The sequence below is a fragment of the Leucopleurus acutus genome (assembly GCF_964270905.1).
Source record: "Leucopleurus acutus genome assembly, chromosome: 15".
Classification (NCBI taxonomy): Eukaryota; Metazoa; Chordata; class Mammalia; order Artiodactyla; family Delphinidae; genus Leucopleurus; species Leucopleurus acutus.
The window spans coordinates 61,609,560-61,633,621 of record NC_139157.1 but is presented as its reverse complement, the minus strand read 5'-3'; the positions used below and the strand labels follow the sequence as shown (position 1 = coordinate 61,633,621).

General features: G+C 37.4%; 1 protein-coding gene across 4 annotated transcripts in view; it reads left to right on the top strand.

The window, feature by feature from the left end:
• Positions 1-24,062, top strand: part of MANEA (mannosidase endo-alpha) — an 82,745-nt gene that overhangs the window by 42,228 nt on the left and 16,455 nt on the right. The window contains exon 1 of one of the 4 annotated variants that reach the window (XM_082855464.1): positions 2,838-2,907. The exons of the other annotated variants lie outside the window; for them this stretch is intronic. The gene's annotated coding sequence lies outside the window, so the exon portion shown is untranslated. Of the gene's footprint in view, positions 1-2,837; positions 2,908-24,062 lie in introns of those variants that run through there. 4 annotated transcript variants of the gene reach the window in all.

The window sequence follows — 24,062 nt, the reverse complement described above, 5'->3', positions numbered from 1 at the left end:
TACCTTACAGAATGGTTATAAAGATTACGTGAGGTAATATATGTAAAGCCCTTAGTGTCTGGCACATGGTAAACACTATGTAAGTGTTAAGTAAGTAAGACTTAATTGATTATTTAAAGGAGATAAAACATGATCATCTTGATACTAAACTTCTGAGGAAATAAAAACTCATTACTAATAAAACTCTTAATAAAAATTATTCTTTAACTTGATAAAGGGTTTCTTTTATTTTGTTTATTTTTCTATTAATTTTTATTGGAGTATAGTTGCTTTACAATGTTGAGTTAGTTTCTGCTGTACAATAAAGTGAATCAGTTATACAGATACATATATCCACTCTTTTTTAGATTTCCTTGCCATTTAGGTCACCACAGAGCATTGAGTAGAATTCCCTGTGCTATACAGTAGGTTCTTGTTACTTATCTATTTTATATACAGTAGTTTATATATTTCAATCCCAATCTCCCAGTTCATCCCACCCCTTTCCTTCCCCTTGGTAACCATAAGTTTGTTTTCTACATCTCTGACTTTATTTCTGCTTTGCAAATAAGTTCATCTATCCCACTTTTCTAGATTTCACATATAAGCGCTATTATACGATATTTGTCTTTCTCTTTCTGACTTACTTCACTCTGTATGACAATCTCTAGGTCCATCCATGTCTCTGCAAATGGCATTATTTCATTCCTTTTTATGGCTGAGTAATATTCCATTGTATATATGCACCACATCTTCTTTATCCATTCCTCTGTTGATGGACATTTGGATTGCTTACATTTCCTGGCTATGTAAATAATGCTGCAGTGAACATCGAGATGCATCCTCTCTAATTATGGTTTTCTCCGGGTATATGCCCAGTAGTAGGATTGTTGGGTCATATGGTAGCTCTATTTTTAGTTTTTTAAGGAATCTCCATACTGTTCTCCATAGTGGCTGTACCAATTTACATTCCCACCAACAGTGCAGGAGGGTTGCCTTGTCTCCACACCCTATCCAGCATTTATTGTTTGTAGATTTCTGATGATGGCCATTCTGACCAGTGTGAGGTGATACCTCATTGTAGTTTTGATTTACATTTCTCTAATAATTAGTGATGTTGAGCATCTTTTCATGTGTTTTTTGTTCATCTGTATGTCTTCTTTAGAGAAATGTCTATTTAGATCTTCTGCCCATTTTTTCATTTGGGTTGTTTGTTTTTTTGTTACTGAGCTGCATGAGCTGTTTGTATGTTTTGGAGATTAATCCCTTGTCAGTTGCTTCATTTACAAATGTTTTCTCCCATCCTGAGGGTTGTCTTTTCGTTTTGTTTATAGTTTCCTTTGCTGTGCTAAAGCTTTTAAGTTTCATTAGGTCCCATTTGTTTATATTTGTTTTTATTTTCATTACTCTAGGAGGTGGATCAAAAAGATATTGCAGAGATGTATGCCAAAGAGTATTCTGCCTGTGTTTTCCTCTAAGAGTTTTATACTGTCCGGTCTTACATTTAGGTCTTTAATCCATTTTGAGTATATTTTTGTGTATGGTGTTATGAAGTGTTGTAATTTCATTCTTCTACATGTACCTGTCAAGTTTTCCTAGCATCACTTATTGAAGAGACTGTATTTTCTTCATTGTATATTCTTGCCTCCTTTGTCATAGATTAGGTGGCCATAGGTGTGTGGGTTTATCTCTGGACTTTGTATCCTAATCCGTTGATTTGTATTTCTGTTTTTGTGCCAGTACCATACTGTTTTGGTTACTGTAGCTTTGTACTTATTCTGAAGTCAGGGAGCCTCGTCCTCCAGCTCCGCTCTTCTTTCTCAAGATTGCTTGTATTGTCTTTTGTGTTTCCATACAAACTGTAAAATTTTTTCGTTCTAATTCTATGAAAAATGCCCTTGGTAATTTGATAGGGATTGCATTGAATATGTAGATTGCTTTGAGTAGTGTAGTCATTTTCACAATATTGGTTCTTCCGATCCAAGAACATGGTATATCTCTCCATCTCTTTGTGTCATCTTTGATTTCTTTTATCAGCATCTTATAGTTTTCTGAGTTCAGGTCTTTTGCCTCCTTAGGTAGGTTTATTCCTAGGTATTTCATTCTTTTTGATGCAATGGTAAATGGGATTGTTTCCTTAATATCTCTTTCTGATCTTTCTTTGTTAGCATATAGGAATGCAAGAGCTTTCTATGTATTGATTTTGTATCCTGCAACTTTACCAATTTCCTTGATGAGCTCTAGTGGTTTTCTGGTAGCATCCTTAGGAATCTCAGTGTATAGTATCATGTCATCTGCAAACATTGACAGTTTTACTTCTTCTTTTCCAATTTGGATTCCTTTTTTTTTTTTTTCTTCTCTGACAGCCATGACTAGGACTTCCAATAGTATGTTGAATAAAAGTGGCGAGAATAGACATCCTTGTCTTGTACCTGATCTTAGAGGAAATGTTTCAGATCTTCACCATTGAGTATGATGTTTGCTGTAGGTTTGTCAGATATGGCCTTTATTATGTTGAGGTAGATTCTCTCTATGCCCATTTTCTGGAGAGTTTTTATCATAAATGTGTTGAACTTTTTCAGAAGCTTTTTCTGTATCTATTGAGATGATCATATGGTTTTTAGTTTTCAATTTGTTAATGTGCTGTATCACATTGATTGATTTGCATATACTGTATTGAAGAATCCTTGCCTCCCTGGGATAAATCCCACTTGATCAGGATGTATGATCCTTTTAACGTGTTGTATTCGGTTTGCTAGTATATTGTTGAGAACTTTTGTGTCTATGTTCATCAGTGATATTGGCCTGTAATTTTCTTTTTTTGTGATATCTTTGTCTGGTTTTGGTATCAGGGTGATTGATGTTGGCCTCATAGAATGAGCTTGGCAGTGTTCCTTCCTCTGCAATTTTTGGAAGAGTTTCATAAAGGTAGGTGTCAGCTCTTATCTAAATGTTTGATAGAATTCACCTGTGAAGCCATCTGGTCCTGGACTTTTGTTTTGGGGGAGTTTTTTAATTCAATTTCAGTACTTGTGATTGGTCTGTTCATATTTTCTATTTCTTCCTGGTTCAGTCTTGGAAGGTTGTACCTTTCTAGGAATTTGTCCATTTCTTCAAGGTTGTACATTTTATTGGCATATAGTTGACTTTAGTAGTCTCTTATGATCCTTTGTATTTCCGTTTTGTCCATTGTAACTTCTCCTTTTTCATTTCTAATTTTATTGATTCAAGTCCTCTCCCTTTATTTCTTGATGAGTCTGGCTAAAGGTTTATCAATTTTGTTTATCCTCTCAAAGAGCCAGCTTTTAGTTTCATTGATCTTTACTATTTTCTTTGTTTCTAGTTCATTTATTTCTACTCTGATTTTTCTTTCCTTCTACTAAGTCTGGGTTTTCTTCTTTCTCTAGGTGTTTTAGGTATAACTTTAGGTTATGTGAGATTTTTCTTGTTTCTTGAGGTAAGATTGTATTGCTGTAAACTTCCCTCTTAGAACTGCTTTTGCTGCATCCCATAGTTTTTGGGTCAGCGTGTTTTTGTTCTCATTTGTGTCTAGGTATTTTTGATTTCCTCTTTGATTTCTTCAGTGACCTTTTGGTTATTTAATAACATATTGTTTAGCCTCCATGTGTATTTTATAGTGTTTTTCCTGTAATTGATTTCTAATCTCATAGGATTGTGGTCAGAAAAGATGCTTGATATGATTTCAATTTTCTTAAATTTGTTGAGGCTTGATTTGTGACCCAAGATGTGATCTATCCTGGAGAATGTTCCATGTGCACTTGAGAAGAAAGTGTATTCTGCTGCTTTCCGATGGAATTCCCTATAAATATCAATTAAGTCTGTTTTGACTAATGTGTCCTTTAAAGCTTGTGTTACCTTATTAATTTTCTGTCTGGTTTATCTGTCCATTGTTGTAAGTGGGGTGTTAAAGTCCCCCACTATTATTTCCCCTTTTATGGCTCTCAGCATTTGCTTTATATATTGAAGTGCTCCTATGCTGGCTGCATATATATTTACAATTGTTATATCTTCTTCTTATACTGATCCCTTGATCATTATGTAGTGACCTTCCTTGTTTCTTGTAACAGTCTTTATTTTAAAGTCTATTTTTTCTGATTGAATATTGCCACTCCAGCTTTCTTTTGATTTCCATTTGCATGGAATATTACTTTCCATCCCCTCACTTTCAGTTTGTATGTGTCCCTAGGTCTGAAGTGGTTCTCTTATAGACAGCATATATATGGGTCTTGTTTTAGAATCCATTCAGCCGGTCTGTGTCTTTTGGTGGGAGCATTTAATCCATTTACATTTAAGGTAATTATTGATATGTATGTTCCTATTGTCATTTTATTAATTATTTTGGGTTTGTTTTCGTAGGTCTTTTTTCTTCCCTTCCTCTTTTTTTCTTTTGTGTTTCCTGCCTAGAGAAGTTCCTTTAGCATTTGTCATAAAGCTGGTTTCGTGGTGCTAAAGCCTTTTAGCTTTTGCTTGACTGTAAAGCTTTTGATTTCTCCGTCAAGTCTAAATGAGAGCCTTGCTAAGTAGAGTATTCTTGGTTGTAGGTTTTTCCCTTTTATTACTGTAAGTATATCATGCCACTCCCTTCTTGCCTGCAAAGTTTCTGCTAAAAAATCAGCTGATAACCTGTGGATTCCCTTGTATGTTTTTTGTTGTTTTTCCCTTGTTGCTTTTAATATTTTTTCTTTGTATTTAATTTTTGTTAGTTTGATTAACGTGTCTCGGTGTGTTCCTCCTTGTGTTTATCCTATATGGGACTCTCTGCACTTCCTGGACTAGATGACTATTTCCTTTACCATGTTAGGAAAGTTTGAGACTGTTATCTCGTCAGATATTTTCACAGGCCCTTTCTCTCTCCTTTCTTCTTCTGGGACCCTTATAATTCGAATGTTGGTGTGTTTAATGTTGTCCCAGAAGTCTCTGAGACTGTCTTCATTTCTTTTCATTCTTTTTTCTTTATTCTGTTCCACGGCAGTGATTTCCACCATTCTGTCTTCCAGCTCATTTATCCGTTCTTCTGCCTCAGTTATTCTGTTACTGATTCCTTCTAGAGTATATTTCATTTCAGTTATTGTATTGTTCATCTCTGTTTGTTCTTTAGTTCTTCTAGGTCTTTATTAATCATCTCTTGCATGTTCTCAATCCATGCCTCCATTCTTTTTCTGACATCTCGGATCATCTTTACTATCATTATTCTGATTCTTTTTCATTATTTCTTCATTTAGTTGTTCTTGTAGGTTTTTATCTTGCTCCTTCGTCTGCAGCAGATTCCTCTGTCATCTCATTTTGGCTAACTTATTATGTTTGTGGTCTCCTTTATGCATGTTGCAGGATCATAGCTCCTCTTGCTTCTGATGTCTGCCCCCTGGTGTGTGAGGTGGATATTGAGTGGGGCCTCCCCTTTGCTCTGTGGTTGTCACTGCCCTGTCAGGGGCATGGTATTCTCCTTAGTTGTTGAAGTAGAGGCCCAAAGATCTGTTTCTTAGCTGTGTTTCTGATCTGCAGTGAGAGGTAGGTGGGATTGAAGCACTTCCACTGGGAGAGAAGCCTCTTGAGTATTCCTCCTCTGGAGATGTTCACCTGTGAGTGTGCTCTGTTATGTCACCTTTTGCCTGTTGTGCGGGCTCACAAAGTACACTGTTGTTGGCACTGCTCTCGGTCCCATCATAACCGTGGGTATGCCAGCAAATGGCCCTGTTGACTCTCAGGTGTAGTTTTCACCAGACCACTGGTGCAGATCCACTGAGGTCAGGTCCCAGCACATGCAATAGTTGTTCACCTGGACCTGCTGTGGGAGCTATGGAGGCTGCTCAGACTCTGGCCTGGCCCAACCCTCATGTGAATGTGCCCACAAAGCCCACAGCTGCTAAAGCCAGACCTGTCTCAGTTGCAGGAGCACTTGTCTGTTTGGATGTTCCATAGGTGCTGCATTTAGGAAGCCATCAGCACAGGTGTATTCACTGTTTAGTTCCACTACCTTCTGTTTTCCAGGCAACTTCATAATTCCATCTTCCCAAGTCTTTTTATCTTCTTGAGCAAAGAAGTGTTTCAGGTGCCTTTTACAGTCTTCCAGGGAATTAAAATTTTTTCCATTAAGAGAATTTTATTACTGTAGGTTTGTAGTATAGTTTGAAGTTGGGGAGCCTGATTCCTCCAGCTCCATTTTTCTTAAGATTGCTTTGGCTATTCAGGGTCTTTTGTGTTTCCATACAAATTGTAAATTGTTTTGTTCTAATTCTGTGAAGAATGCCGTTGGTAGTTTCATAGGGATTGCATTGAATCTGTAGATTGCTTTGGGTAGTATAGTCATTTTCACAATATTGATTCTTCCAATCCAAGAACATGGTATATTTCTCTATCTGTTTATGTCATCTTTGATTTTTTTCATCAGTGTTTTATAGTTTTCTGAGTACAAGTTTTTCTCCTCCTTAGGTAGGTTTATTCCTAGGTATTTTATTCTTTTTGTTGAGATGGTAAATGGGATTGTTTCCTTAATTTTTCTTTCTGAGTTTTCATTGTTAGTGTTATAGGAATGCCAGAGATTTCTGTGCATTAATTTTGTATCCTGCAACCCTACTTCAAACTATACTAAAAAGCTACAGTAATCAAGACAATATGTCACTGACACAAAAACAGAAATATAGATCAGTGGAACAGGATAGAAAGCCCAGAGACAAACCCACACACATATGGTCACCTAATTGACAACAGAGGAGGCAAGAACATACAATGGAGAAAAGACAGTCTCTTCAATAAGTGGTGCTGGGAAAACTGGACAGCTACATGTAAAAGAATGAAATTAGAACACTCCCTAACACCATACACAAAAATAAACTCAAAATGGATTAAAGACCTAAATGTAAGACTGGACACTATACCTAGAGGGGTGGGATAGGGAGGGTGGGAGGGAGATGCAAGAGGGAGGAGATATGGGGATATATGTATAGCTGATTCACTTTGTTATAAAACAGAAACTAACACACCATTCTAAAGCAACTATACTCCAATAAAGATGTTAAAAAAAAAAAACCTTTAGAGGAAAATATAGGCAGATCACTCTTGGACATAAATCAATCACAGCAAGATCTCTTTCAATCCACCTCCTAGAATAATGAAAAGAAAAAGAAAAATAAACAAATGGGTCCTAATTAAACTGAAAGCTTTTGCACAGCAAAGGAAATCATAATCAAGACTAAAAGACAACCCTCAGAATGGAAGAAAATATTTGCAAATGAAACAACGGATAAAGGATTAATCTCCAGAATACACAAACAGCTCATGGAGTTCAATATCCAAAAAAAAAAAAAAGCAATTAACAAATGGGCCAAAAACCTAAATAGATATCTCACCAAAGAAGACATACAGGTGGCCAAGAGGCATATGAACATCTGCTCTACATCACTAATTATTAGAGAAATGCAAATCAAAACTTGCATGAGGTATCACTTCACACTGGTCAGAATGGCCATTATCAAAAAATCTAGAAACAATAAATGCTGGAGAGGGTGTGCTGAAAAGGGAACCCTCCTGTACTGTTGGTGGGAATGTAAACTAATACAGCCACTATGGAGAACAGTATGGAGGTTCCTTAAAAAACTAAAAATAGAACTACCATTTGACCCAGCAATCCCACTACTGGGCATATACCCTGAGAAAACCATAATTCAAAAAGAGACATGTACCACAATGTTCATTGGAGCACTATTTACAATAGCCAGGACGTGGAAGCACCCTAAATGTCCATCAACAGATGAATGGATAAAGAAGATGCGGCACATATATATACAATGGAATATTACTCAAATATAAAAAGAAACAAATGAAACTCAGTTATTTGTAGTGAGGTGGGTGGACCTAGAGTCTATCATACAGAGTGAGGTTAGTCAGAAAAAGAAAAATACCGTATGCTAATGCATATATATGGAATCTAATAGAAATGGTACTGATGAACCTAGTGGCAGGGCAGGAATAAAGACGCAGAAATAGAGAATGGACTTGAGGACACGGGGGTTGGGGGAAGGGGAAGATGGAGCGAAGTGAGAGTAACGTTGACATATATACACTACAAAATGTAAAATAGATAGCTAGTGGGGAGCAGCAGCATAGCATAGGGAGATCAGCTTGGTGCTTTGTGATGACCTAGAAGTGTAGGTTGGGGTGGGGGTAGGGAGGCTTAGGAAGGAGGGGATATGGGGATATATGTATGCACATGGCTGATTTACTTTGTTGTACAACAGAAACTAACACAGCATTGTGAAACAATTATACTCCAATAAAGATGTATTTAAAAAAAGAATTTTATAAAGACTGAAATAAATGGAAATCTGAAGGTGCAATGTCTGGTGAATATGGCAGGTGAATCAGAACTTCCCAGCCAAGCTGTAACAGTTTTTGCCTGGTCATCAAAGAAACATATGGTCCTGTGTTATCCTGATGGAAGATTATGTGTTTTCTATTGTCTAATTCTGGACGCTTTTCGTTGAGTGTGCTTTCAGTTGGTCTAATTGGGAGCAGTACTTGTTGGAATTAATTGTTTGGTTTTCCAGAAGAAGCTCATAAGGACTCCCTTCAAATCCCACCATATACACAACATCAGCTTCTTTGGATGAAGACTGGCCTTTGGTGTGGTTGGTGGTGGTTCATTTCACTTCCCCCCACGATCTCTTCCATTCCACATTATTGTACAGTATCCACTTTTCATTGCCCATCACAATAGATTTTAAAAACGGAATGTTTTGGTTATGTTTAAGTAGAGAATTGCATGTGGAAATATGATCAAGAAGGTTTTTTTTTGCTTAACTTATGTGGAACCCAAACATCAAAGCGATTAACATAACCAAGGTGGTGCAAATGATTTTCAGCACTTGATTTGGATATTTTGAGTATGTCAGCTGTCTCCCACATGGTGTAACATTGATTGTTCTCAATTAATGTCTTGCTTTGATCGCTATCAACTTCAACTGATCTACCCAACTGTGGAGCATCATCCAACAAGAAATCTCCAGGACGAAACTTCACAGACCACTTTTGACATGTTGGATCAGTCACAGCACCTTCTCCATACACTGCACAAGTCTTTTTTTGCGTTTCAGTTGTGTTTTTACCTTTCTTGAAATAGTAAAGCATAATGTGCTGAAAATGTTGCTTTTTTTCTTCCATCTTCAATATTAAAATGGCTACACAAAAATTCACCAATTTTGATACTTTTTTTTTTAATTCACATTGATATGACAGCTGTCACAACACAATCTAACAAAACTGTTTTGAATGAAGTTGAAGACAACTAATCACTACTAGAGCCATCTTTTGGAAAAAACTGAACGAACCTTTTGCCCAACCCAATATATAAGCCAAAAGGTTTCCTATATTACAGGAGAAAATATGGGAAAAACGACATTGAAAATAACATTAGCAGTAGATACAGGGATATCTTTGGCATTTTATTGAAGGAAATGAAAGACTTACATAAATGGAGAAACATGAATTTTATGGGAAGATCCAAAATTGTAAGTGGCCATTCTCTAATATTTGTATTTTATTTTCAATATACTTTATAAATTTAATGCAATCCCAGTTAAAAGTTTCAGTGAAATTTTAAATGAAGAATTTGACAGGCTATCCCTAAAGTTTATAAATGTGTAAGAAAAACATTAGACTTTTTAAAAATGTTTATTAAACATTCAAAACGTGTCTTCGCAGATACTAAAATGTATTTAAAAATGGCAGATATTAAGAGTATGGCATTAGCATCAGTATCCACAAAGAGATCAGTGAAACATAATACAGAGTCTAGAAACAAGGCACTTTATATGAGAATCTAATATGTAATACAAGAATCATTTAGAGTGAAGTGTAAAAGGAATGTTTATTCATGATCTTAGCTTCATGATACTGGCTTAGTTTTTTGCATTATCCACTCTGCTGTTCTGTGTCCTTGCACATTAATTTTCATGTCTAATAATTCTACTTCTCAGATTGTTCATTCTTCTTCAAGTTTATTCTTTTTCAATGCAAATGTGTTTGCAAATCTTATTGAAAACATGAATTAGAGTATCTTTTAACTAGAGACTATTTACCCTGAGTTCTCAGGTTGCTATCACTTTTAAAAATTGCTTAAAGTTCTTCATTTACTCTGAGACTTCTTGCAGTTTGTATAGCCTAACGGAACACAGGCTGATTTGTCCAGTACAGGTAATTGAGTAAGCTTTTTAAGAGATAATATGGATCACAGTTGAAATATTTATTTCCAAATAAAAATATGAAAAATTAGTTTTATCTTAATATTCCTTTTGCAGCTTAAAGACTCTGTAGTTATTGGGGAATAGAAATGGGACTCTAGGGAAAGAGAAATAGCTAAATATGCAAGAATTTGTTGTTGTTGTTGTTGTTGTTGTTATTCCTGTCAATGAAGACTTCTCTTTCTACTTTACAATCCTGCATCTCTTAAATTATCTGACTGGCAAGAAATGTCATCTGCCATGTCCCTTAGTTTCATTCAGTGAACTCTTATTGGTACTTGAAATCTGCAAGTAGACAGACCTGCAGGTTCTGGCATCAGGTCTGAGACTGGGTAAATACGATTTATTTTCCACAGAACAGGTCCAAAGGCCACTCTTTTGTCCAGGGCCTACTATAGTCCTGGAAGATGGGAAATAAGAGGCCTTCACAACTCAGGAGAGCTGGCAATTTTAGTACTTTCAGGAGGTTTTTTAAAGGTAAAGTAAAATGTTCTGATGCATGAAGATAGCTTAGTTTTTCTGCTTAAAACTTCTGTGTAGAAGGAGAATGTGGCCAAGAGGTACAGTCACCAATTTACTTGATTTCTCTGTGCTTCAGATTGTATATATGATGATCAGAAAAATTTGGAACCAGACAGGGTAATAGTTTCCAAAACTTTTAGAACAATTTCTTGGCCTTGCGCCAAAACAAATAGACCAGGAACCATGAGACTGGAGTTCTTGTCCCAGTTGAGTAGCTCTGGAATCTTATATTAATTACTTCACCTTCTTGGCTTATCTGCTTCATTTGTAGAATTACAGGACAAAACCATAAGATGGTTTTATTTATAGTATTTTTGTGTGATTTCCGTTGTATTGATGTTCTGCATCGATTTTTTTTAATAATTAGATGAAGTATAATAAATTCTGTTTTGTAAAGAATGGAAAACTTTGTTTCCTAATATAAGGACAAGTTAATGTTTAATTAATGATAATTACTAGAATTAGTGAAACTTTTAAGGCAGTGTAATATAAATAGATGAATAATAGTATTGTGAGTTCTATGCTGATAAACTGGGGTCTGTAGTGTACATAACTGATCACACCTGAAACCTTAAATGTAAAATAAGTGGGTCCATTATTAACAACTCTTTTTGCTTGCTAATCTTCAAACCAAGGAAGTAATCTGCGCTTTTCCCCAATTTGATTAGTATAGATTTACTTAGCCCCTTTCCCCCAAAACAGCCCTTCAGTTTATTGATGATTTTACTTTTAAAATATTCTAATGATTATAATTATTAATTCTTCTTCATTCTTGATTAATGTATTTCTCATTCTTTGCTTGGGTTTGTTTTCTCTTTCTACTTTTTGAGGTGAAAATTTTTTTTTTATTTTCATTTTTTTGTTGTTTAGGAATAGAGAGTTTTTAAGGAATTAATTTGTCTTATGGTTAAGCTTTTTTCATAGCTCATTAGTTTTGATTACATAATGTTTTAAATAATATTCATTACTAAATATGTTGTAATTGTCATTTTGATTTATTAACTTCAACTAAAAGTCATTTAGGTGAGTGCTTTTTAAGTCATAAACAAACATGCAGGAATAACAAAAATGTTTGACACTTTAGTTACTTGTTCTACATTATCTTTAGCAAATGTAGAGTAATTTTGGGGGGGGGAGTAAAACTAAAATGTAAGTCATTTTTCAAAAAGATTTAAATATTTGCTCTTTTATACATATACTTGTCTGCATATTCACTAGAGCAAACACTGTAGCACTTTTGACTGTCATTGAGTAGGCTGGTTTTGTAGAGACTATAAATATCAGAGCTGGATATTTACCACTATATCATTAATAACAGAGAAATAATTTTTTGTGTGAAACATGGTAGATATGTTTTGATAGATGTATCATTTTTAGCAAATATTCCTGTTTTCCTTCCCCTCTATGGAAAGAGCAAGGATACCTCATGCTCCATTGTTGTCGGGCTTGGCCTCATGGCTTGCTTTGACTAATGAGATGTAAGAAGATGTCATGTATGAAAACTGTAAGAAAACCATGTCTGAGCAGAAGTATTATATGTGCTTCAATGGTTGTGTTCCTCTTCCATGAGAACAGCATGCCCCAGTGCGCCTTCTGTCTAGGACCCAGATTGACGGACATGTGGAGCAGAATTGAACTTGATCCACAGTCAAGCAGAGCCAGCATAGCCAGTCCATAGACCTGTGTGCAATAAACAAGTGTTTGTCTTTGAAAGCCACTCAGATTGTGGATTACTGTAAAAAAACATGACATCAAACCTGACTGAATTAAACCATCCATCTAGGTTAAAGAAAATCAGGATTTTAAGGGAAAGAACTAAGTCACTGGTGGTATTCTTGCATTTTAATAAGTTTCGTATCATATTTTAAAAGCAAGTTTTTCCTATTTTATATATAAATCACATTTCTCATAGGATTGATTTCACCATCCATTATTTATTTGGCCTGTTGCTCTAGAGTCATCGTAATATCTGCTTCTCAGGCTTCTGCAGATTTCCAACCGTGTGAAATTTGCATGTAGTATGTCTGTGGTTCTTTTTATTTTTTTTTAACATCTTTATTGGGGTATAATTGCTTTACAATGGTGTGTTAGTTTCTGCTTTATAACAAAGTGAATCAGTCATACATAAACATATGTTCCCATATCTCTTCCCTCTTGCGTCTCCCGCCCTCCCACCCTCCCTATCCCACCCCTCCAGGCGGTTACAAAGCACCGAGCCGATATCCCTGTGCCATGCGGCTGCTTCCCACTAGCTATCTACCTTACTACGTTTGTTAGTGTGTATATGTCCATGACTCTCTCTCGCCCTGTCACAGCTCACCCTTCCACCTCCCCATAACCTCAAGTCCGTTCTCTAGGAGGTCTGCGTCTTTATTCCTGCCTTACCCCTAGGTTCTTCATGACATTTTTTTTCTTAAATTCCATATATATGTGTTAGCATATGGTATTTGTCTTTTTCTTTCTGACTTACTTCACTCTGTATGACAGACTCTAGGTCTATCCACCTCATTACAAATAGCTCAATTTCGTTTCTTTTTATGGCTGAGTAATATTCCATTGTATATATGTGCCACACCTTCTTTATCCATTCATCCGATGATGGGCACTTAGGTTGTTTCCGTCTCTGGGCTATTGTAAATAGAGCTGCAATGAACATTTTGGTACATGACTCTTTTTGAATTTTGGTTTTCTCAGGGTATATGCCCAGTAGTGGGATTGCTGGGTCATATGGTAGTTCTATTTGTAGTTTTTTAAGGAACCTCCATACTGTTCTCCATAGTGGCTGAACCAAATTCACATTCCCACCAGCAGTGCAAGAGTGTTCCCTTTTCTCCACACCCTCTCCAGCATTTATTGTTTCTAGATTTTTTGATGATGGCCATTCTGACTGGTGTGAGATGATATCTCATTGTAGTTTTGATTTGCATTTCTCTAATGATTAATGATGTTGAGCATTCTTTCATGTGTTTGTTGGCAGTCTGTATATCTTCTTTGGAGAAATGTCTATTTAGGTCTTCTGCCCATTTTTGGATTGGGTTGTTTGTTTTTTTGTTATTGAGCTGCATGAGCTGCTTGTAAGTTTTGGAGATTAATCCTTTGTCAGTTGCTTCATTTGCAAATATTTTCTCCCATTCTGAGGGTTGTCTTTGGGTCTTGTTTATGGTTTCCTTTGCTGTGCAAAAGCTTTGAAGTTTCATTAGGTCCCATTTGTTTATTTTCGTTTTTATTTCCATTACTCTAGGAGGTGGGTCAGAAAGGATCTTGCTGTGATTTATGTCATAGAGTGTTCTGCCTATGTTTTTCTCTAAGAGTTTGATAGTTTCTGGCCTTACATTTAGGTTTTTAATCCATTTTGAGCTTATTTTTGTGTATGGTGTTAGGGAGTGATCTAATCTCATACTTTTAAAAGTACCTGTCCAGTTTTCCCAGCACCACTTATTGAAGAGGCTGTCCTTTCTCCACTGTACATTACTGCCACCTTTATCAAAGATAAGGTGTCCATATGTGCGTGGGTTTATCTCTGGGCTTTCTATCCTGTTCCATTGATCTATCTTTCTGTTTTTGTGCCAGTACCATACCGTCTTGATAACTGTAGCTTTGTAGTATAGTCTGAAGTCAGGGAGCCTGATTCCTCCAGTTCCTTTTTTCGTTCTCAAGATTGCTTTGGCTATTCGGGGTCTTTTGTGTTTCCATACAAATTGCAAAATTTTTTGTTCTAGTTCTGTGAAAAATGCCAGTGGTAGTTTGATAGGGATTGCATTGAATCTATAGATTGCTTTGGGTAGTATAGTCATTTTCACAATGTTGATTCTTCCAATCCAAGAACATGGTATATCTCTCCATCTATTTGTATCATCTTTAATTTCTTTCATCAGTGTCTTATAATTTTCTGCATACAGGTCTTTTGTCTCCTTAGGTAGGTTTATTCCTAGATATTTTATTCTTTTTGTTTCAATGGTAAATGGGAGTGTTTTCTTGATTTCACTTTCAGATTTTTCATCATTAGTATATAGGAATGCCAGAGATTTCTGTGCATTAATTTTGTATCCCGATACTTTACCAAATTCATTGATTAGCTCTAGTAGTTTTCTGGTAGCATCTTTAGGATTCTCTATGTATAGGATCATGTCATCTGCAAACAGTGACAGGTTTACTTCTTCTTTTCCGATTTGGATTCCTTTTATTTCCTTTTCTTCTCTGATTGCTGTGGCTAAAACTTCCAAAACTATGTTAAATAAGTGTGGTGAGAGTGGGCAACCTTGTCTTGTTCCTGATCTTAGTGGAAATGCTTTCAGTTTTTCACCATTGAGGATGATGTTTGCTGTGGACTTGTCATATATGGCCTTTATTATGTTGAGGAAAGTTCCCTCTATGCCTACTTTCTGCAGGGTTTTTATCATAAATGGGTGTTGAATTTTGTCAAAAGCTTTCTCTGCATCTATTGAGATGATCATATGGTTTTTCTCCTTCAATTTGTTAATATGGTGTATCACATTGATAGATTTGCGTATATTGAAGAATGCTTGCATTCCTGGAGTAAACCCCACTTGATCATGGTGTATGATCCTTTTAATGTGCTGTTGGATTCTGTTTGCTAGTATTTTGTTGAGGATATTTGCATCTATGTTCATCAGTGATATTGGCCTGTAGTTTTCTTTCTTTGTGACATCCTTGTCTGGTTTTGGTATCAAGGTGATGGTGGCCTCGTAGAAGGAGTTTGGGAGTGTTCCTCCCTCTGCTATATTTTGTAAGAGTTTGAGAAGGATAGGTGTTAGCTCTTCTCTAAATGTTTGTTAGAATTCGCCTGTGAAGCCATCTGGTCCTGGGCTTTTGTTTGTTGGAAGATTTTTAATCACAGTTTCAATTTCAGTGCTTGTGATTGTTCTGTTCATATTTTCTATTTCTTCCTGATTCAGTCTTGGCAGGTTGTGCATTTCTAAGAATTTGTCCATTTCTTCAGATTGTCCATTTTATTGGCATAGAGTTGCTTGTAGTAATCTCTCGTGATCTTTTTTATTTCTGCAGTGTCAGTTGTTACCTCTCCTTTTTCATTTCTAATTCTGTTGATTTGAGTGTTCTCCCTTTTTTTTCTTGATGAGTCTGGCTAGTGGTTTATCTATTTTGTTTATCTTCTCAAACAACCAGCTTTTAGTTTTATTGATTTTTGCTATTGTTTCCTTCATTTCTTTTTCATTTATTTCTGATCTGATTTTTATGATTTCTTTCCTTCTGCTAGCTTTGGGGTTTTTTGGTTCTTCTTTCTCTAATTGCTTGAGGTGCAAGGTTAGGTTGTTTATTCGAGATGTTTCCTGCTTCTTAAGGTGGGCTTGTATTGCTATAAACTTCCCCCTTAGAAATGCTTTTGCTGCATCCCATAGGTTTTGGGTCGTTGTGTCTCCATTGTCATTTGTTTCTAGGTATTCTTTGATTTTTTCAGTGATCACTTCATTATTAAGTAGTGTATTGTTTAGCCTCCATGTGTTTGTATTTTTTACAGATTTTTTTCCTGTAATTGATATCTAGTCTCATGGCGTTGTGGTCAGAAAAGATACTTGATACAATTTCAATTTTCTTAAATTTACCAAGGCTTGATTTGTGACCCAAGATATGATCTATCCTGGGGAATGTTCCATGAGCACTTGAGAAAAATGTGTATTCTGTTGTTTTTGGATGGAGTGTCCTATAAATATCAATTAAGTCCATCTTGGTTAATGTATCATTTAAAGTTTGTGTTTCCTTGTTTATTTTCATTTTGGATGATCTGTCCATGGGTGAAAGTGGGGTGTTTAAGTCCCCTACTATGAATGTGTTACTGTCGATTTCCCCTTTTATGGTTGTTAGTATTTGCCTTACGTAATGAGGTGCTCCTATGTTGGGTACATAAATATTTACAATTGTTATATCTTCTTCTTGGATCGATCCCTTGATCATTATGTAGTGTCCTTCTTTGTCTCTTATAATAGTCCTTATTTTAAAGTCTATTTTGTCTGATATGAGAATTGCTACTCCAGCTTTCTTTTGGCTTCCATTTGCATGGAATATCTTTTTCCATCCCCTTACTTTCAGTCTGTATGTGTCTCTAGGTCTGAAGTGGGTCTCTTGTAGACAGCATATATAAGGGTCTTGTTTTTGTATCCATTCAGCTAATCTGTGTCTTTTGGTGGGAGCATTTAGTCCATTTACATTTAAGGTAATTATCGATATGTATGTTCCTATTCCCATTTTCTAAATTGTTTTGGGTTCGTTATTATAGGTCTTTTTTTCTCTTGTGTTTCTTGCCTAGAGAAGATCCTTTAGCATTTGTTGTAAAGGTGGTTTGGTGGTGCTGAACTCTCTCAGCTTTTGCTTGTCTGTAAAGGTTTTAATTTCTCCATCAAATCTGAATGAGATCCTTGCTGGGTAGAGTAGTCTTGGCTGCATGTTTTTCTCCTTCATCACTTTCAGTATGTCCTGCCACTCCCTTCTGGCTTGTAGGGTTTCTGCTGAGAGATCAGCTGTTAACCTTATGGGGATTCCCTTGTGTGTTATTTGTTGTTTTTCCCTTGCTGCTTTTAATATGCTTTCTTTGTATTTAATTTTTGACAGTTTGATTAATATGTGTCTTGGCGTATTTCTCCTTGTATTTATCCTGTATGGGACTCTCTGTGCTTCCTGGACTTGATTAACTATTTCCTTTCCCATATTAGGGAAGTTTTCAGCTATAATCTCTTCAAATATTTTCTCAGTCCCTTTCTTTTTCTCTTCTTCTTCTGGAACCCCTATAATTCGAATGTTGGTGCGTTTAATGTTGTCCCAAAGGTCTCTGAGACTGTCCTCAGTTCTTTTCATTCTTTTTTCTTTATTCTGCTCTGCAGTAGTTATTTCCACTATTTTATCTTCCAGGTCACTTATCTGTTCTTCTGCCTCAGTTATTCTGCTATTGATCCCATCTAGAGTACTTTTAATTTCATTTATTGTGTTGTTCATCGTTGCTTGTTTCATCTTTATTTCTTCTAGGTCCTTGTTAACTGTTTCTTGCATTATTTCCATTCTATTTCCAAGATTTCGGATCATCCTTACTATCATTCTGAATTCTTTTTCAGGTAGACTGGCTATTTCCTCTTCATTTGTTAGGTCTGGTGCATTTTTATCTTGCTCCTTTATCTGCTGTGTGTTTTTCTGTCTTCTCATTTTGCTTATCTTACTGTGTTTGGGGTCTCCTTTTTGCAGACTGCAGGTTCGTAGTTCCCGCTGTTTTTGATGTCTGTCTCCAGTGGCTAAGGTTGGTTCAGTGGGTTGTGTAGGCTTCCTGGTGGAGGGGACTAGTGCCTGTGTTGTGGTGGATGAGGCTGGATCTTGTCTCTCTAGTGGGCAGGTTCACGTCTGGTGGTGTGTTTTGGGGTGTCTGTGGCCTTATTATGATTTTAGGCAGGCTCTCTGCTAATGGGTGGGGTTGTGTTCCTGTTTTGCTAGTTGTTTGGCATAGGTTGTCCAGCACTGTGGCTTGCTGGTCGTTGAGTGAAGCTGGGTGCTGGTGTTAAGATGGAGGTCTCTGGGAGATTTTCACCGTTTGATATTATGTGGAGCTGGGAGGTCTCTTGTTGACCAGTGTCCTGAAGTTGGCTCTCCTACCTCAGAGGCAGAGCCCTGACTCCTGGCTGGAGCACCAAGAGCCTTTCATCCACATGGCTCAGAATAAAAGGGAGAAAAAGTAGAGGGAATTAGTAGAAGTATGAGGAAAGAAAGAAGGAAAGGAGGGAAGGAAGGAAGGAAGAAAGAAAGAAAGAAAGAAAGAAGGAAAGAAGGCAAGAAGGAAAGAAAGGAGAGAGGGAGGGAGGGAGGAAGGAAAGAAGGAGGGAAAGAAGGAAAAAAGACAGAAAGAAAGAAGATACAGTAAAAATAAAATAAAGTATAATAAAGTTATTGAATTAAAAAATTCTTATTTAGAAAAAAGAAAAAAAAAGGGACGGATAGAACCTTAGGACAAATGTTGGCAGCAAAGCTATACAGACAAAATCTTACACAGAAGCATACACATACAGCCTCACTAAAAGAGGTAAAGGGGGAAAAATCATAAATCTTGCTGTCAGAGACCACCTCCTCAATTTGGGATGATTCGTTGTCTAAAGGAGGGAAGGAAGGAAGGAAAGAAAGAAAGAACAAAGGTAAAGTATAATAATGTTATTAAAATTAAAATTGATTATTAAGAAAAAAATTTTTAAAAAAACCATGGACGGATAGAACCCTAGGACAAATGGTGGGAGCAAGACTATACAGACAAGATCTCACACAGAAGCATACACATACACACTCACAAAAAGAGGAAAAGGGGAAAAAAATCATAAATCTTGCTCTCAAAGTCCACCTCCTCAGTTTGGGATGATTCGTGTCTATTCATGTATTCCACAGATGCAGGGTACATCAAGTTGATTGTGGAGCTTTAATCCGCTGCTTCTGAGGCTGCTGGGAGAGGTTTCCCTTTCTCTTCTTTGTTCTCACAGCTCACCGGGGCTCAGCTTTGGATTTGGCCCTGCCTCTGCGTGTAGGTCGCTGGAGGGTGTCTGTTTTTTGCTCAGACAGGACGGGGTTAAAGGGGCCGCTGATTCGGGGGCTCTGGCGCACTCAGGCCGAGGGGAGGGAGGGGCACGGAGTGCGGGGCGGGCCTACGGCGGCAAAGTCCGGCGTGACTTTGCACCAGCCTGAGGCCCGCCGTGCGTTGTCCCGGGGAAGTTGTCCCTGGATCCCGGGAACCTGGCAGTGGCGGGCTGCACAGGCTCCCTGGAAGAGGGGTGTGGAGAGTGACCTGTGCTCGCACACAGGCCCCTTGGTGGCGGCAGCAGCAGCCCCAACGTCTCCCGCCCGCCTCTGGGGTCCGCGCTTTTAGCCGCGGCTCGCGCCCATCTCTGGGGTTCGTGCTTTTAGCCGCGGCTCGCGCCCGTCTCTGGGGTTCGCGCTTTTAGCCGCAGCTCGCACCCGTCTCTGGAGTTCCTTTAAGCAGCATTCTTAAACCCCTCTCCTCACGCACCAGGAAACAAAGAGGGAAGAAAAAGCCTCTTGCCTCTTCGGCAGGTGCAGACTTTTCCCCGGACTCCCTCCCGGCTAGCCGTGGTGCACCAACCCCTTCAGGCTATGTTCAAGCCGCCAACCCCAGTCCTCTCCCTGCGCTCCGTCCGAAACCGAAACTGAGCCTCAGAGCCTCAGCTCGCAGCCCCGCCCGCCCCGGCGGGTGAGCAGACAAGCCTCTCGGGCTGGCGAGTGCCGGTCGGCACTGATCCCCTGTGCGGGAATCTCCCCGCTTTGCCCTCCGCACCCGTTGCTGTGCAGTCCTCCGCGGCTTCGAAGCTCCCCCCTCCGCCTCCCTCAGTCTCCGCCCGCGAAGGGGCTTCCTAGTGTGTGGAAACTTTTCCTCCTTCACAGCTCCCTCCCACTGGTGCAGGTGCCGTCCCTATTCTTTTGTCTCTGTTTTTTCTTGTTTTTTTTTTTTTTTCTTTTGCCCTACCCAGGTATGTGGGGAGTTTCTTGCCTTTTGGGAGGTCTGAGGTCTTCTGCCAGCGTTCAGTAGGTGTTCTGTAGGAGTTGTTCCACGTGTAGATGTATTTCTGGTCTATCTGTGGGGAGGAAGGTGATCTCCGCGTCTTACTCTTCCGCCATCTTCAAGGTCCCCCCTGTGGTTCTTTTCTAAATGGTTTTTCAGCTCCATTTGAAAAAATGTTTTACTGTCTATGAGCTTTTTTTTTCCTTTTTGCCTTATTGTTCTTAAATTAATAATATGAATTTATGGTGAAAATTTGGTGAATATTACCTAAATGGGGTATATAAATGGCAGACCTAGAGTTTAATTTGTTACCTATTGCATGGAAATCATTCATTCACTCCTGCATGCATTCATGCATTCAGGGTCTTCTGTGTGGCAGGTACTGTTGGAGATGCTGGTAGTACTAAGAAGGATAAGATATTTTCTATGCACTTGAGACCTTGCAATCTACTGGAGGTCAGAGACAAACACAAGTATTTGCAGGAGGAGTATGATGGCACATAGGTAGGAAGATCTACCTCAGTATAATTGTAGTGGGGAGTGGAGGGTGTGCAGGAGTGAAGTAGTGAGTGGAGGACTTTGAGAAGGAGAAAAGCATCATCAGATTTTTGCTTAAGTTTTCATTTTATTGAAGTATAATTGACATAAAATTATGTAAGTTTAAGGTATATAACTGGATACATTTATATTGCTATATTACTGTCATTGATAGCTAATACCTCTATCATGATACACAATTACCATTTCTTCTAGTGATGGGTACAGTTAAGAGAGTTGATTAGCAAGTTTAATGTAATACAGTTTTGTTGTTTATAATCACTGTTAGATTAGATCTAGATCTCCATAACTTAATTATTTATCTACTAGTTGCAAGTATATATATTTATTTATTTATTTATTTATTTTTTGTGGTATGCGGGCCTCTCATTGTTGTGGCCTCTCCTGTTGTGGAGCACAGGCTTCAGACGCGCAGGCTTAGCGGCCATGGCTCACAGGCCCAGCCGCTCCGCGGCATGTGGGATCTTCCCGAACTGGGGCACGAACCCATGTCCCCCGCATCAGCAGGCGGACTCTCAACCACTGCGCCACCAGGGAAGCCCCAAGTATATATTTTTAAACAACATCTCTTTCATTTCCCTACCTCCTAGCCTTTGGTAACCACCATTCCTTTCTGTTTCTTCAAGTTTATTTTATTTTGGATTCCACTATAAGAGATATCATACAATATTTGTCTTTCGTTGTCCAATCCATCTCACTTGGCATAATGACCTCAAGGTCCATCCATGTTGTAAACAAATGGCAGCATTTCCATTTTTCTCATGACTGAATAACTTTTCATCGTGTGTGTGTCTGTATGCGCCACATTTTCTTTATCCATTTATCCATAGATGATTCTTAACATTGTTTTCATGTATCGGCTATTGTAAATAATGCTGCAATGAACATGGGGGTGCAGGTGATTTCATTTCTTTGAAGGAACTACCCAAGGCAAGAAAAGAGGTTCCCTTTTCTCCATATCCTCACCCAACACTTATTTCTTATCTTTTTGATGATAGCACCTCACATCTGTTTTTATGACTATGTCATTTTAGTTTTGATTTGCATTTCCCCTATGATTAGTGATGTTGAGCCCCTTTTCATGTAACTGTTGGCCATTTTGTTGTCTTCTTTGGGAAAAAAAGTCTCTACAGGTCCTCTGCCCATTTTTTAATCAGATTTTTAAAAAGTGAGTTGTATGAGTTCTTTATAAATTTTGGACATTAACCCCTATCCAACACATGGTTTGCAAATATTTTCTACCATTCTGTAGTTACCTTTTCATTTTGTTAGTTGTTTCGTTAGCATTGCATAAACTTTGGAGTTTGATCTAGTTCCACTTACGTTTTTTAAATTTTGTACACTGTTTGTGCTTTGGATGTCATATGCAAAATATCATTAATAAGACCAATGTCATGGAGCTATTTTCTTCTAAGAGTTTTGCAGTTTCAGGTTTTATGTTTAAATGTTTAAATCTTTAATCTATTTTGAGGCAATTTTTGTGAGTGGTGTAAGGGTAGGGGTCCAGTTTTCTTTTTTTCCATGTGGTTATCCAGTTTTCCCAACACCATTTATTGAAGAGACTGTCCTTTACTCATTATATATTGTTGGTTCCTTTGTCAGAGTAATTGACCATCTGTGTTGGTTTATTTCTGGGCTCTCTACTTCGTTTCATTGATTCCTGTGTCTGCTTTTATGTCAATACCATACGGTTTTTATTACAATAGATTTGTAATATAGTTTTGAAAATGGAGTGTGATGCCTCCAGCTTTGTTCTTTTGTCTCAAGATTACTTTGGCTGTTCAAGGTCTTTTGTGGTTCCATACAAGTCTGAGGATTGTTTTTTCTATTTCTGTGAAAAATGCCATTGGATTTTGATAGAGATTGTGTTGAATCTATAATTGGCTTTGGGCAGTTAATTTTAAAATATTAGCTCTTCCAGTTCATGAATATGGCATGTCTTTCCATTATATTGTGTTGTCTTTGATTTCTTCAGTCAAAGTCTTGTAGCTTTCACTGTACAGGTCTTTCATTTCCTTGGTTAAATTTATTACTAGGTATTTTGTTTTTGATGCTACTGTGAATGTGATAGTGGGTTTTTTTTTTTTTAATTTTTCAGATGTTTCATTTTTAGTGTAATAGAAATGCAACTGATTTCTGTGTACTGATTTTATGTCCTGCAATGTTGAGTCTTTGGGATTTTCAATATATAAGATCATATCTGACAATAGTGACTTCCTTTACTGTTTGGATGCCTTTTATTTCTTTGGCCTGATTGTTCTAGATAGGATACTTAAGTACTAGGTTGAATAAGAGTAGTAAAAGTGAGCACCTTGTTCCTGATCTCAGAGGAAAAACTTTCACTTTTTCTTCACTGAGTACAATATTAGCTGTGGGTTTAGTGTATATTGCTTTCAATATAATTAGGTGTGTTTCTTCTATACACAATCTGTTAAGAGTTTTTATCAAGAAAGAACGTTGTGTTTTGTCAGACGCTGTTTCTGCATTTATTGAGATGATCATATGATTTTAATCTTTCATTCTGTTAATGTGCTGTATCATTTATTGATTTGCATATGTTGAACCATCCTTGAATCCCAGTAATAAATCCAACTTGGTCATGGTACATAATCCTTTTACTGAATTCTTGAATTTGCTAGTATTTTGTTGAGAATTTTTACATCTATGTTTTATAGGGATATTGGTCTATAGTTTTCTATTCTTGTAGGGTTCTTTTCTGGCTTTGGTATCAGGGTAATACTGGCATATAGAATGAGTTCAGAAGTATTCCCTCCTCTCCAGTTTTTTAGAAAAGTGAAAAAGATTGGCATTAATTCTTCTTGAAATATTTGGTAGAATTCACCAGTGAAACCATCTGGTCTTGGGGTTTTCAGGGTTGGGATGCTTTTGATTACTGATTCAATCTCCTTAAATGTTATTGGTCTGTTCATACTTTCCATTTCCTGGTTCAGTCTTGGATGGTTAAATGATTCTAGAAAAATATCCATTTCTTCTAGGTTATCTAATTTTTTGGCTTATAGTTGTTCATAGTAGTCTCTTATCATAACATATATTTCTGTAGTGTCAGTTGTAATTTCTTCTCTTTCATTTCTGACTTTATTTCAGTCTCCACTTTTGTTTTCTTAGTTATGCTTGAGGCTTTTCCTTTTTTTTTTTTCCTGAAAAACCACCTCTTGATGTTTTATATTGTTTTTCTGGTCTCTATTTCATTTATTTCTGCTAGGATCTTTATT